Source organism: Lynx canadensis, chromosome D4, assembly GCF_007474595.2.
Source record: "Lynx canadensis isolate LIC74 chromosome D4, mLynCan4.pri.v2, whole genome shotgun sequence".
In the NCBI taxonomy this organism is placed as follows: domain Eukaryota; kingdom Metazoa; phylum Chordata; class Mammalia; order Carnivora; family Felidae; genus Lynx; species Lynx canadensis.
The window spans coordinates 11,110,373-11,126,169 of record NC_044315.2 but is presented as its reverse complement, the minus strand read 5'-3'; the positions used below and the strand labels follow the sequence as shown (position 1 = coordinate 11,126,169).

The following is a 15,797-nucleotide window of genomic DNA, read 5'->3' as shown; positions in this document are numbered from 1 at the left end:
CTGAGCACTTTTTTCTTTTCTTTTTATTTTTTTTTTAATGTTTATTTTATTTTTGAGAGAGACAGAGCATGAGCAGGGGAGGGGCAGAGAGCGAGGGAGACACAGAATCGGAAGCAGGCTCCAGGCTCTGAGCTGTCAGCACAGAGCCCGACGCGGGGCTCGAACTCACGAACAGCGAGATCATGCCCTGAGCCGAAGTCGGACTCCCAACGGACTGAGCCACCCAGGCTCCTGAGCACTTTTTTCGTGGAAAGTGCAATCATTATTTGTTGTCACCATTTAAAAACAGGGCATGTTTACATTAGCTTGTCTTGTAACGTGACTCTACACTTCGTCAAGGATTGTGTAAGTGGTCAGGAAGTACAGAGGGCTCTTACACAGTCTCCTGTCTTACTCAATCTCCATGATACCACATACAGAAATGGGCAACTGCTTTCTCTTTTAGCTTCTTTCTCCTTTTTCTCTTTTGCATAGCTTTATGGCTCTCACTGAAGGTGAAACTAGGAAAATACTTCACCCAGAGGTGAGTCTATAGGTGATGAACGTTATAACAAGGCTCTATTGTCTTTGGTGGAGGTGGGGAGCCCCGCATGCCCTGAGCTCAGGCATTGAGTACTGTTCTACCAAATACTCACACACCGGGCAGGTGTTTGAGGTGGGGTGGCCCCGGGGCAGTTGCTGAACAGGGTACACAAAAGGTTAGTGAGTATAATTACACTTTCATAAAAATGAATGTTGGACTTCCTCCCCTGCTGCGTCTTAGTTACCGGGGCTAAAATAAATATTTTAATTAGTTTCAGCTTCCAAAAGAGTCTTAGCAGGCCAGACTTCCGAATCTGCCTCCCACGGGGAAAACGCTTTCAAATCCCACCAGTTGGCACCAAATCCCTCCCAAACAAAAACCCAAAACCGAAAACCACATTTCGAACTAAACAAGTCACTGCTTCTTAGATAGACAGCTGCAGTGTGCACTGGGAGCTCGGCGTGACACAATCTCGAGCAAAAGCAGAACCTCCGGGTCTTTTGTCATTTACCACGAACTGCAGGATGTTACCACGAAAGCACCGCAGAAGTCTTATAACCCACCACCCTTTCATTTGACGTTTCCAGAAAAAGATAGGTGCGCCCCAGAGAGTTTATGGCACATAAATAGGTAACAAGTTCATAGTGGATTCACGGTAAGTTTTCCTTTTTCCTTTTTCTCTTTCTCCTTTTCTAGAGGGTCTACGTGTTGCATTACTCATGCATGGCCATCGTCACCTTTCGAAAGAGGTGCCAACATTCCCCTTTCACACATGAGGGATCGGGGCTGAGACCCGACTAAGTGACACGTTCGGTATCACAACTGGCAGGTGTGGGACCTGGAACCAAATGGTCTGGCCAGCTGACTTTTAACTTCTGCATAATGCCGCCAGGGCCATTTTAGAACAATTAAAGAGGAAATGTAGCACAGACATGAAGGAGAAAATGCCCTCGGAAAAAACCTCCACCCACTTTTAATGTAACACCCTTAGTTTATTTCCACACAAGCCACTATCTCTGGGTGGGGGGAAGGTGGGGCTACCTTTGGGAGTATCATTCAGAATGATGGATGGGGTACACAGGTAAACAAAACAAAACAAAACAAAACAGGGAGAAACAGAAGCTAACTCCCAATGTTATTCTTCCCTGAACAACTTGGTAGATTATTTAGGCCAATTATGCTCTTGGGAAATAACCCTCTCCACTGTGACGCCTCCTCACTTTTTCAAAGAGCTTTCAACCCTGCCCTCCTGTTGACATAAATGATCACAGCGGGTTTTATCCGGGCCAGTTTTAGAAAACACTAATAGGTTCATGGATTTCTGGGATTAAAGAAAGAATTCTTATTTTCTTTTGTTGCTTCAGGTAGCATTCGTTGTACAAATACTCCTCTTGCTGAAATCCCAGTAAAGCTCAACAAACGTGCAAAACGGATTGGGGTGCGCTATTTTAATGAGAAAAGGCTTCCCCGCCAAATTCTTTAAAGCCGCGGACTCTCCTTGGTGTTTATTTATTCGAGCCTATTTTGAGCACCACACCAGACCCTGCTAGGTGCTGCGTGTGTGGTGCCGCAGTGAGCAGTCTCTGGGGAAAACATCTATGAAATAGACAAATATGGTTCCAAACAGTCACAGGTAGAATGAACAAGAATGACGCTGGGCAGAGGAAAGTGACTTGATTTTAAGGTGGTCAGTGAAAGCATCTCTGAGGAAAGAACATTTCTACTCTGTTCCTGAGACTTGACTGATACGTGGGGGCCAGTAAAGAATGGAAAAATGGGAGGAGTGGAGAGAAGGAACACATTCCTTTAAGAGGGAACCGTATCTGCAAAGCCACGGAGGTGGGGAAAAGTTTGGCAAGTTTGAGAAAAAAAAAAAAAAAAAAAAAAGCATGACCGGAGTGTCAAGAGCAAGGGGGTGAGGGGTCCAAAAGGAAGGGGGCGGGGCATAAGACTGTGTTTAAATCACCTTTAATTTACAGATAGAGAAACACTTCACAGAGAATGCAAGAAGTAAGAAAGGCTACCATGTTGGGAGCCTCTGTTCTCGGAAGAACTATCAGAGGTGAAATTATTTTCCCCCCAGAAATTATAAAATTAGTCAATGAATCGGGGCGCCTGGGTTGGGCTCAGGTCATGATCTCAGGGTTCGTGAGTTCGAGTCCCGCGTCGGGCTCTGTGCTGACAGCTCGGAGCCTGGAGCCTACTTCGGATTCTGTGTCTCCTCTCTCTGCCCCTCCCCAACTTGTGCTCTGTCTATGTCTCTCAAAAAATAAATAAATGTCAAAAAAATTTAAATTAGTCAATGAAGAACTGATTTGATTTCCATACATCTATTTTATCACCCAACTGGGAAAAAGGTGTGATGCTTGATTCTGTATAGGTTCACAACTCGGGTAACTTACTAGCACTTTTTTTTTTTTCTCAATTTTAGGCAATAATGCGTGGGCCAGAAATTCCAAACTGGTGAACAGCAAGCTGACTGGGGTGCACAGACATAAATGGTTTCTTTGGCCAGAACGGTGTTTTTCAAAGTCTAAGCGAGCTGCAACGGCACCAGCTACTTTTGTAACGGTGCACGGCTATACCACAGGTCCCAGCTTCCCCAGCGTAGAGCAGGGACCACGAGACTGAGTTCTGCCAATGGAACATACGCTTCTGGGCAGTGTCATGGCAAATCCTTCCCCCGGTGTTCGAGCTGTATCCGCAGCTGGACGCACGGAGGAAAACTAGCGTAGCAGATGTAGATCCTCATGAAGAAGAGAGCCTTTGCCCCTGAAGGAGCTGACAGGGTCTCCACCGTGACCTGCACTGGCTGTGATGGGAGGGAACATCAACACCCCTGAGATGTTGAGTTTGTGTGTGACAACCGTCTTTGTTTGGGTCCCTCTAAAATCGGGCTATGAGATATGGATTCGTGTGCAAGTGGCTTATTTGAAGGTGATCCCTTGGAAACATCAGTGGGTGCGTGGGGAGGTGGGATGGGGAAGGAGTGGAAACCAATGAATGATACATTGTCTGTCAGCGTCTGCTGTGGGCAGCTCAGTCACACAAGGGAACGCTGGGGGAACACAGAAGACACCTCAGGGCTGTCTCAGTGGAGGGGTGAAGAGACTGGGGATTCATGCACTCCCCGTGTGTCTGTCATTGGTGGGACGATGCCTCCAAAAGCATTAATTCTTCAACATTCCGGGCATACCCTGCACAAATGCCGAGTGCGCATACAGTGTTTTGAGCAAGACTTAAAGTTGTGTTCAGGAGGCAGCTTCGTGGGCGGAGACAAGTGCCAAGTGGACACGAGGAGGCCACCAACAACGTCTGCTGAAAATGTTTAGCCCACACTGACTGATGCAGGTGCCAACATCCGAAACTAGACGGCAACATAAAACTCTGAATTTCTGACCTCTCTCAAAACATAAGCAGATAGTCACAAGTGGGTCTGCATTTCTGTATGGCGGTAACTGGTTGGAGCGGAGTGGCGATTGATGCTTTAGATGCAGGTAGTGTCTCTAACTTTCCACAGTCGCCACGGCACCCTACTGTCTCTTAACCGCACCCTATTTCCCTTGTTTATGTCGTTTTAATGGTCCTTACAGTAGGCGTTTGAATCTGTAACCTCCGGTGCTCTAGTACGACAAGGCTTTTGTTTCTTTGCTTCTTTTTCATTCCAGCTGCATTTTCCTCCCTCCCTACTCCACTTTGAAAGCTGCTCAAAATATGTCCCCGTGAAACCTTCCCACTGACCCCCACCTACAACACTCACGACACTTCTGTAGCCATTTGGACCTATAGTGTCCAATAAGTCACTGGCTACATGTAGCGATTAACATTTAAATTCCAGCTCATTAAAAGTAACTAACTAAGATTAATGAAAATTAAACATTCAGTCCCGTCCACTGCACTGGCCACATTTCAAGGGATCAATAGTCCTACGAGGTCAGTGGCTAGCATATTGGACACCACAGCTAGAACACATTTCCCTAATTACACAAAGTTCCTTTGGATACGCCGTTTGATAGAATGGGCTGTCATTCTTGCTCTTGGCTTTTCTTGTAGGTGATCTTGTGTTTTCCATAAATATGCACCCTTTAAGATAAAATCCACTTCAAAAAGGAGAGAGCTTGCTCAGCATACCACGCATTCTTTCTCCCCCTCAAGTACCTGTACAATTGTCCGCAGTTAACATTGTGAATGTTTCTCAAGTTTCTGCGTGAGGTTCTGTATCGCGGTCCCCCGTGGTCTCATCCGGGGAGATACTGTGTGTTCTCCTGTCCCCTCAGGCTTATGTGGAAAACTGGGAAAGTTGCTTCGGGTAGAAAAGACAGGATCAGGTATGATTTTAACATCATACCCTTGCGGGATCGGAAAGAAGCTCATTAAGACCACTTACTGCTTTCGCCTTAAAAAAAAAAAAAAAAAAGTATGGGTTCCATACTGTGATTTAATGTGTTTTGTGGTTTTTTGGTCTTTATTTAAAATCCCAAAGTGACTGAGGCAGTATAGCAACAAGTTAAAACACTTTGACTCAGAAGTCTGACAAACTGGGGTTGAAATCTCAGCTCTGATACTTGTTACCTACAGGACCTTGTATGACTAACTTGCCTTCCCTAAGCCTTGGGGAAATAACGCTTCCCTCATAGAGATTTTGTGAGGATTCAGTGAGTGAAATGCCAAGGAAAATGTTATAAATGCTAGCTATTATTTTTTTTTAAGTTTATTGATTTCTTTTGAGAGTGAGAGCGAGCGAGCAGGGAAGAGGGGTAGAGAGGCAGAGGGAGAGAGAATCCCAAGTAGGCTCCACACTGTCAGCATGGAGCCCAATGTGAGATTCGATCTCATGAACCATGAGATCATGATCTGAGCCCAAATCAAGAGTTGGATGCTTAACCAACTGAGCTACCCAGGCACCCCAGTGCTAGCTATTATTATCAGCAAAAAATCAGATACAAAGGAAAAAGAATCAAGATAATAATAGACTTCTGGTTGTACGCCATTTTGGAAAGGACCAAAGCAGATGATGCATTCAGAAAACTCCCTCCAACAGAAAGATGTGCAGAATTGCAGGAGATCCATTTGGCAAACACTCATTATTGGGGGCGGGGCGGGGATATTTTAATGTATTTCCATTAGCATAAGATTCAGATTATCAGACAAACATTGCATTCTCCCCTTGTCCTACTCCTCCAAACAAATAATATGTCAAGTTAAGGCACCATTCAGTGAAAAACAAAAGGAAAAGCGGATGTTGGAAATAGGATGACCAGGAAAAAAAGGACTGGAGAACTTCAATTACTTAGATTTTTTTTTTGGAAAATAAAGTCATTATAGGGACTATCTCTTTTTCTGTCTTCTCCATCCACATATCTTATCCTTTTGAAGAGACTAGAACACTTTGAATAAAATTACTGTCTTCTTTTTCCAAAGAGGTAAACAGTGCCTGGAAATGTTCATGCTCTCAAGCACCTCTGAGGCATGACTCTGTCCTTCTCTTGGCCAGCGAGCTGTGAAAAATCATTATACTGTCCAACACTCTCACTGAACAAAGGCATTTCCTGCTGAACAGGTCATGCGAGGCATATCTAAAAATGGAAGTTTGGCCAATGGCCATAATGTCATGATGTAAAAGGATTTGGGCAGAGGCTCAGAAGTGGCATTGGGTAGATTTTCCTTCTTTCCTGGGCCCAGTTTACTGTTAGGGAAAGATGCTCAAAATCAACTGCTAAAGGACATAGGGAGATTCCCAAAGAGGATATAGCATATGATTATATTCTGGTAAAAGAATGGAAAGTTTCAATTTGATTTCTTTGTTCACAGCCCCAGAAATTTACTCTGGCTGACAAGAAAAAGAATTTATTGGACTGATGTGGAAGTTCATGGATGTATCAGTTAGCTACTGCTGCATAACAAACCATCTCAAATACAGTGGCTTAAAAAAATCAGTTTATTCAGCTCAGTAATGTAGGCCGCTCTTTCCCATATCTCTCTGGGCAGTGAGGCCCCAGACCCTCTTTCCAACGTTTTCTCATCCCCAGCAACCTAGGCCCTTCTTGTTCTTAGAGTGGACTCAGGGTTCTAGGAACAGTGAAAGAGCACACAGGGCCTCTGGAAGAGTAAGCTCTGAGCTGGAACACCCTCGCCTCCCCTGTATTCAGGCCAAAGCAAATCACAAGGCATCCGAGACCCAAGGGGTGCAGAACTAAACTCTACCTCTTCATAGGATTCTACCCCTGGAATTAGCACGAATATGGAGGTGACCAATTGGGACCATCAATGCAATCAATTTACTATAAAAGAATTGAAAGGAAAGCTGAAGAATTAATTCTCAGAAGGCCCAGGACCCAGTGACGCACTGGGCGTCTGTGTGATGGGAACCAATGGGCGATCTCCTCGCTGTTTTCCTCTTGGAAGGAAAGACGTCCAGCATTTTCAGTTCATGAGGTTCACTTAGTGGGAGATAGAAATACCACCTTGGTCATCTGCCTACTGTCTTGCCAACAGAGCTCGTGACATCCAGATTGGCAGTCCCACTTGAAATGATTTTCTATGGGTTGAGGGGCCATGTATGGAACATAATGTGGGTGTGGCTCCCTGAAGAAGGCAGAATGAATGCTGGGCCACCCGTATCAATGTGTTCTCTCTCTCTCTCTCTCTCTCTCTCTCTCGTCCACCAAAATGGTAACAGTAGTACTATGTGTGCTTTGGGTTTATGGAAGAGAGTTTTCTTTGTGTTTGCATGAATTTCTGAAATTTCTCCAAGGGACCTGTGTTAGTTATGTAATATTTTTCAGGTTGTAGAAAACAGTTATAGAAACACACAAACTTGTAGCAATACAATGGGAAGGTATTTGGACTTTAGGTAGTTCTGTCTCAGCTCTCCTCCTCTCCCTCCTCCCCCTCCTCCTCCTCTTCTCCCTCCTCCTCTCCTACCTCCTCCCCCATTACCCCTCCCCCTACACACATGTGTACACACACAGAGACACACACACACCCCTTCCATCTCATTCCGCACAGGAAACTGCTTTGAGTCTCTCTTCTCATCTGTAACAGGACAGGAGAGGAGAGTCTCCAAAACTGTCTCCAAAAGGAGACATTTCCATTTGTGAATAATGGCTGTATACATCATTCTAATTTATCAGGTGAATTCTTTTATATCCCGTTTGGCACTTTTTCTGTTATTTCAACTGGTATACTGTATCTGGACCCTAAAATCTCAAACCTGTCCTAAAAGCACAGGGGGAGAAGAGTTTCCTTCAGCTTCCCCTTCTTTGGTCCCAGCCGGCAGATGCTGATGTGACAGTCCGCTGACGACTGTCATAGAGATCTAACAAATGCTTCTCCATCCCTGGGGAATTTCAGTCCCTCGGAGAAATACCTCTCTTCACCCCCTGCACTATCTAGACCCTAACTGGGGGGGGGGGGTAGGTGAAGGGGGACAAGAAGTGTGTGTCAGAGCATGAGCGTAATCTGTGTATGCTTACGGGGGCCCCTGACAAGGGGCTTTGACCTTGTGGGGTGGGAGTAGGGTAGCCAACATACCAAAACCAAAACCAAACTGTAGCATTCAGTTACATTTGAGTTTCAGATGAGCAGGAAATACGTGTTGGTATAAGTCTGTCTATACGAGACATATATTGCAGATATTACCAATTTGAACGGCAAAGACTTCTACTAAAACACGTGTTCGTTTGTACCTGAAATTCAAACATCCTTTGCTAAATCTGGCAGTCCTAGTTAGCACAGATGTCTAATGTTATTTGTTCCTCTACACTGCCCAGCCTCAGGCACCCAGAGAATATATGACCTGAACCAGACTTTGGCCAAAGAAAGACCTCAAACTCCTGACTGCTTTGAAGCATCTGAAAGAAATCAGGAGGGGAAACATTTTATGGGAGGATATTCCTCATTTCCTTGTGGTCATGACAGTCTGGAAGAGGAATTAGAGTTTGGTTCTAAATTCAGAGCAAAAGTAGTGGGGTTTTTTTCCCCTTGTTTTTATTTTCTTTCATCTAAGTACCATATATACATATATATTAAAAAGAAGAAAACAAGCAAAATCTATGACCAGTCACAGACAGTAGTAGTATGTCGGAGGCCAAGTGAGAGGTCTCCTTAGTACCTAAAAAAAAAAAAAAAAAAAAACAAACAAAAAGGAAAAAAAAAAAGAACAAGGTCGGCTCTTCAACTCTAAGATTGGAATTAATGAAATTGACTCATAATACCCTTGAAACTCCCCAGAATGGCCATATGACTAGGAAAATTTGCCAAATTAGCTCATGCAGGAAAGCAAGGTAGGAAAAGAAAGGGGGTAAATTAACCACTGAGCATTCGAAAACTGGCTTGAAAAGGGAGGTTGGGGCCAGGCTGGCTTCTACGGCCTGAGGGTGGGGCCGGGGGCTGGGGAGGTCCAGCTGAGGGGAGGGAAAACAAGAGAATGGGGAGAGAGAGCGCAGATTCAGAGATGACGCGGTTGGAAGATAATCTGTATGTTGTTGATCATGTTCAGCATAGTGAGAACTCCGGCTCCTTGAAACGCCCAGTCTGCCCGGTGCACAAACACTGATGAGACCTCACGGGAGAAAATGATAAAGACCGTGCACTTCAATTGTGTGCCCCAGATAAACCCACTGAGGCTTCCTGTAAATGAAGGAACGTCAGTAATGAGGCCTAACTGTTGTTTCTTCCTCTGACACTGTGCCTTTGAACAGGATTCGTGTAGCAACCATTTAACTGCTCATGTCCTCCCGGCACTAATGAGGTCGGTCTATTTTAGCCTTTATTGACACGGAGGAAATGGCAGGCAGGCAGGTGTCCAGAGCACTAATCTATGAAAGAACAATTTCCTCCGTGTTTGCAGCGGGTGGGATGCTTCGGCTGATAAAACTCTATTCTTTGGTTATGTTTCCTAAACAGAGCCCAGATAGATTCTCAAATGGCCCAAGCAGACCCACTCAGACACGTCTTATTTATATTTTCCCTCTGACCATTCCAGTCTGAAGCCATGCAATCAAGGTCAAGTTACTCTATTTACCGTTTGCCAAAGGCTTAGGTAGCACGGGTTACGTGCCAGGCAATGTTTTAAAACAATGAAAAGCCAAAACTACAACGAGGTATCACCTCACACCTGTCAGAATGGCTAAAATTAGCAACTCGAGAAACAACAGGTGTTGGCAAGGATGCAGAGAAAGGGGAAGCGTCTTCCACTGCTGGTGGGAATGCAGACTGGTGCAGCCGCTCTGGAAAACAGCGTGGAGGTTCCTCAAAAAGTTAAAAGTAGGACTATTCTACGATCCAGCAATTGCACTACTAGGTATTTACCCAAAGGACCCAAAAATACACATTTGAAGCCATACATGCACCCTGATATTTATAGCAGCACTATTGACAATAGCCCAATTATAGAAAAAGCCAAAGGTCCATTGATTGAGATGGAAGAAGATTAGAGTGTGTGTGTATATATATACATATATATATATATATATACACACACACACTCATACACACACACACACACACACACACACACAGGAATATTATTCAGCCATGGAAAAGAATGAAATCTTGTCATTTGCAACAATGTGGTGGAGCTCGAGAGTATTATGCTAAGCAAAATAAGCCAGTCGGAGAAAGACAAATACCATTTGATTTCACTCATATGTAGAATGTAAGAAATGAAACAGACAAGCAAAGGAAGAACGAGAGAGACAAACCAAGAAACATACCTTTAACCATAGAGAACAAAATGATGGTCACCAGAGGGCAGCTTGGTGGGGGATGGGTAAAACAGGCGACGGGGATTAAGGGCGTCTGACTTTGGCTCAGGTCATGATCTCACGGTTCATGGGTTACAGCCCCGCTTCGGGCTTTCTGCTGACAGCTCAGAGCCTGGAACCTGCTTCACATTCTGTGTCTCCCTCGCTCTCTGCCCCTCCCCCACTCGCGGTCTGTCTCTGTCTCTCAAAAATGAATAAACATTAAAAAAAAATGTTTTTTAAGTGTTGAATCAGTAAGTTCTACTCCTGAAACTACTATTACCCTGTAAGTTAACTGGAATTTAAATAAAAACTTGAAACACCAAAAAACACAACAACAACAACAAAAAGCAACAAACTCATTCGAATCTCCTGTTAGCTGTACGAGGTAGGGACCACGGTCAACCTCACTTTACAGATGGGGAAACTGAGGCATAGAGTGGTTAAGAAACCTGCCCACATAAGCGACAGAGTCAATACTCTTGACCGCTTTGTTACGTGCTCTCATCTTTGCTATGTGCCGATAGGACATGCCGGTCTTGTGAGTACGGTTGCTAACGCTCCTGATTCCTGGGGGAATAAATTTTCCTGGGTGGGAGAGGTAGAGACGGAGTGCCAAGTGAAGGCTTGTTGCCAAGTGGGCCGGGCAAGACGATCAGTTGAAATCAGTTACCTCACGGAATCTAGTTCTGGTCTTCCCAGGATGAAATTGGGGGGCTGCCATTTCCAAGGGGGTTATGGAACCTCAGACAGGAGCACCCACACCAGCGGCCGTCTCATTTCCTGAAATTTGGCATCTACGGATATGGAATGTTCACGGGTGCTTTGGGTATCACCAAAGCCAGGGGGAAATTCCTCTTCTAATGTGACGAAAATGTCTCTACTATTATTATTCTGAGGTGTGGTAAGTGGGGTGACCGTATATATCTCATCACTCAAGTTGCCAAGACTTTTAAGAGTAAAAGGGACATTATTAATTGTCATGCAAGGACAAATGGGCATTAAACCAGGACTCAACCAGGCAAACAGAAGGTATGGTCATTGCAATGGTAAATGAACACGGAACGAGCAGCTTCAAGCTGCGCCAGAGGCTTTATTCTGCATAAGCCTGACTCGGATATCAGGCATCACCTTTGCTGTTCTTTGCTGCCCACCTTTGCTGGGTTCGCGTTGGTAAGTCGGCCAGGTTTTACAAGCGCGGTCGGAGCTCGTGGTGGTATTGATAACAGGGCCCCTGCAGACTTGCTTTTGTGTGTCACTGACGCATCTCTTAATAGAATACCCGAGACCCCACAACGTTAGGCCAAGTTCGTGCATGAACACAGGGTACCACGGACTTGCTAATTTTCAACAGACAACCAACTGCCATTTGAACTTCTGAATGGATTTCTCTCTGAGCCCCCTTGATCCGCTCTAGCTCAGGGGAGGGGGACAGAATGTCAAGGAGACCTGAGACCTTGCCAACTGAACGGCAGCTGAGGGAGATCGGAACACGCAGCTTGGAGAAGAGAAACAGAGGGCCCCGGGGGGGTGGCCTCACGGACCTGATTTGCTGCTGTGTGCAAGAAGGAACAGGCTTATTCTGTGTTGCCCACAGTGTAGTACAAAATGGAAACACTGGGCCACAGGATTTCAGCTCGATTTAAGTGATTTCTCGTTTCTGTTGTTTTTTAAATGTTTTTGAGAGACACGTTTTAATGATAAAAATAGCACACGCTCTTCTAAAAAAATATTCAGACCATGACAAAACATGTAAGGTGGAAAGTAAAAGCCTTCCTCTTTCCTCCTGTCCCCCCTTCCCTCGCCCACACCCACTCCCCAGAATGCCTTATCCCCCCACATCCCCACCTCTGCACACGCAAACGTGCTCTCTGCACGTATACATAGGCATACTACATGTATACGTATCATTCTATTTGGCCTATTTTTGTTTTATTAAAAAATATGGGGCGCCTGGGTGGCTCAGTCAGTTAAGCCTCCGACTTCAGCTCAGGTCACGATCTCACGGTTCGTGGGTTTGAACCCCACACCGGGCTCTGTGCTGTCAGCTCAGAGCCTGGAGCCTGTGTCGGATTCTGTGTGTGTGTCTGTCTCTGCCCCTCCCCTGCTTGCTCACGCATGCTCTCTCTCTCTCAAAAATAAGTAAACATGAAAAAAAAATTTTTTTTTAATATAGTCATAAAATGAGCATGTCTCAGGAGGTGATGAAGAAGCACCCGGATCCGTAATTTTATGTTACTTCTGAAAGATGTTAACCAGAGAAGCCTCGCTGAAGGATCTGAAACAGATAGCCCTGTAAGACTTAACTTATGGACCGTAAGTCAACGTGACTTAACCTGTTCTGACGTTTTTTTCCTTAGAAATGTTTTACCAGGGGCCTCGAAAAATCGAAGTAGACATTTCACTCCGGTACTTGTTCTTATGAGAAAGGATGTTCAAGTGACTTCAGCTGCTTAAAAACGGAGGGGCCGGCTGGGGGGTTCTTAACCACTGCCTACGATCCGGCCAAGGTTGGCCGACCACGTGGCAGGGACCCCGAAGGGGAGATCAAATCCACAGCTGGGCAGGAGAGAGAGTTAAGGTGCCTTCCAAGATCCCTTTCAGCACTCTGATTCCAGGACTTCCCTGCCAGCTCACCTGGGCAGTGAGAAAGAGCCAGAAAGAGCCCCTGGGAACAGGAGTGTCCGCAGGGTCGCCACCTCCCCCTGCAGGAACAGCGGGGTGCGGGTGCCCCCGCCCCAGCCTGGTTCCCGGGGCGCCCACGGACCCAGGAACGCCTGCCAGCCGCCCAGCTCGCCGCTCTTTGGACCTCAGCAGCTTTCATCTGAGGTGCCTCCGCTGAAAAGAAAACAAATTCCTCTCTAAACCCGGCAGGTTCTAAATGGACAGCAAATACTGTACATTCTTAAGAGCCTGGCGAAGCAGGAAATTACTCCTTCACCTGTTTCCCATTTTGACATTTCATCAAGATGGAATTTAGTGGCTATAAAAGATAATACTGTTGTGTTTGACTTTAAACGAGAGCCACCGGTTACATTTCTGTGCTCAGAATCTCTTCTATTTGTGGATGGGCTGGGCAGAGGTAGGTCTTTTCCTTTTATCTGGAGTAAAAATAATAACAAGCCCCAGAGACACTGCAAAACGAGTACATGGAACATTATACTCTTATTCACAGTCGTCAGGTAGTAATATTTTACCATTCTTGCTTTATCTCTCCATATACATACGTACGTATTCATATTATTGTCAGGACCTACCAGCGGCCGAATGTTTGTGCCCTGCCCCTCCATTCCTATGTCGAAATGCTGACCTCCAACAGGATGTTACGAGGAGGTGAGGCCTTTGGGAAGTATTACGCGACGAAGACAGAGCGCTCCTGAGGAGTAGTCCCTTTATGAAAGAGACCCCCACGGTGCTCCCCAACCCTTCCCCGTGTCCGGGTATAAGGAGAGGTCGCAGACCCTCACCCAGTCACGCTGCACCATGATCTTGGATTTCCACACTCCAGAACTATAAGAAAGAAATTTCTGTTGTGTACCTTTCACTCTGTCTGTGCTATTTTGTTACAGTAGCCTGCAAAGACAAGGACAGGAAATGTTTGGGGTAAACTGCAGACACCCTGACCCTTCCCGAATGGGTAAACATACGGGCAAGTGGCTCCTAAGAACAAGGGCACAGTATCGTGATCGAAGTTAGGACATTTAATGTTGATAGAACACTATTGATGAACACGATCGTTTTCAATTTTTGCCAGTCTCTCCGATATTTTCCTTTATAACATGCTTTCCTAATCTAGGATTCCATATGGATACTTCACTCTCATGTTTCTTTGGTCTCTGTCATTCCAGAGAAGTTCCTCGACCTTTGTCTCTTATCGTATGATATTCTTTCTTTTTTAATTTTAATTTTTTTTTAACGTTTTATCCATTTTTGAGACAGGGGGAGACAGAGCATGAACAGGGGAGGGTCAGAGAGAGGGAGACACAGAATCTGAAACAGGCTCCAGGTTCTGAGCTGTCAGCACAGAGCCCGATGCGGGGCTCGAACTCACAGACCGCAAGATCATGACCCGAGCCGAAGTCGGCCGCCCAACCGACTGAGCCACCCAGGCGCCCCTTATCGTATGATATTCTTGAAGAGTACAGGCCTGTGGTTTTCTGGCATGCCCTTTGAGGTGGGTTTGTGTGGCCTGTCCCTTGAATGAGTTTAAATTCTGCACATGGTATGTCCTTCTCAGGACATCATGTTAGGAAGCACCTGCTGTCAGTCTGTCCATGGTTAACTGTCAGTCATGGGGTCAAAGTGAGTTCTCTATTTTGTTTAAACATTTTTTAATGTTTATTTTTGAAGGGGAGAGAGAGACAGAGCACGAGCAGGGGAAGAGCAGAGAGAGAGGGAGACGCAGAATCCGAAGCAGGCTCCAGGCTCCGAGCGGTCAGCACAGAGTCTGACGTGGGGCTCGAACTCACAAACTGTGAGATCATGACCTGAGCTGAAGTTGGACGCTTAACCGACTGAGCCACCCAGGCGCCCTGTGAGTTCTCTACTTTAGAGGAATCTTTCCCTCTTTATAATTGATAAATAATCAACGAACGGACATTTGGTGGTGCTACCAGGTTTCTTCACTCTTAGGGTAACTTTTTTCCCTTTGTCATAATAAATCTGTAGACAGATACTTTTAGACCGTGTAGATAATTGGTTTACAAACAAACTGGCTTTAGCATCTCTTGATGGCCCTTTCCTGAATCAATTACAGTATTGCTATGGCAGGGAGATGCTATTGAAAAAAGGAAGATTGTCACGTTGAGGTTTTCTCTGTGCACTTCTCCACTATTCCTTCCCTAAGACCAAAAGAGATACTTAAGGTGAATCATTTGGGCCGGTGGGACTTAAAGTCCCTGACAGCACCTTCTCCCCACCATTCCATAGAATGATCTATGTCTGGAGGACGGGGCGGCCATACACAGTGGAAAGGGCCTCGGGTCGAGAGTCAGATGAGCAGACGACCTGGCATTCCCGACCTGGAGATTCCACGTGTTCTACGTGAACATGTCCTAACCTGAACTCCTCTGAGGGCGTCACCCCCTCCAACCTGGGCCTCCTCCAGAGTTCTAATGTCATTAAATACCGCCACCATCTACCCAGTTGTCCCAGCCAAAAATCTGAGCAGCATTCTCTACCCCTGATTCTTCCTTACTGTCCACATCTAGTTGACAGCCAAGGTTAACATGACGATACCTTCCAAACATCGCCAGGAAGTCAGCCTCTTGTCTCCTGTTGTACCACCTGGGCCAGGCTACCATCATCCCACACCTGCTCTCTGCCATTTCCTCCTGACTGTCCACGGGCCTTCAAGATCTTGTGACCTACAATCTGTTCTTCTCACTTTAGCCAGAGTGACCTTTCTGTCGTAGAAATTTGATCATGACCCTTCTTCTTTCCCCTTAAACCTTTGGGTAGCTCCACACTGCAGTAAGGATCACTTGGTTAAAGTGATATGTCTTAACTCCCCGCCATGGCATATGAGG

General features: G+C 45.7%; 1 long non-coding RNA gene across 1 annotated transcript; it reads left to right on the top strand.

Annotated features, from left to right (window-relative positions):
* Positions 1–445: 445 nt before the first annotated feature.
* Positions 446–4,960, top strand: LOC115499804. Its single transcript, XR_003964300.1, has 2 exons — positions 446–1,178; positions 2,955–4,960. It is a non-coding gene; the product is annotated as an uncharacterized LOC115499804 (long non-coding RNA).
* Positions 4,961–15,797: the final 10,837 nt, after the last annotated feature.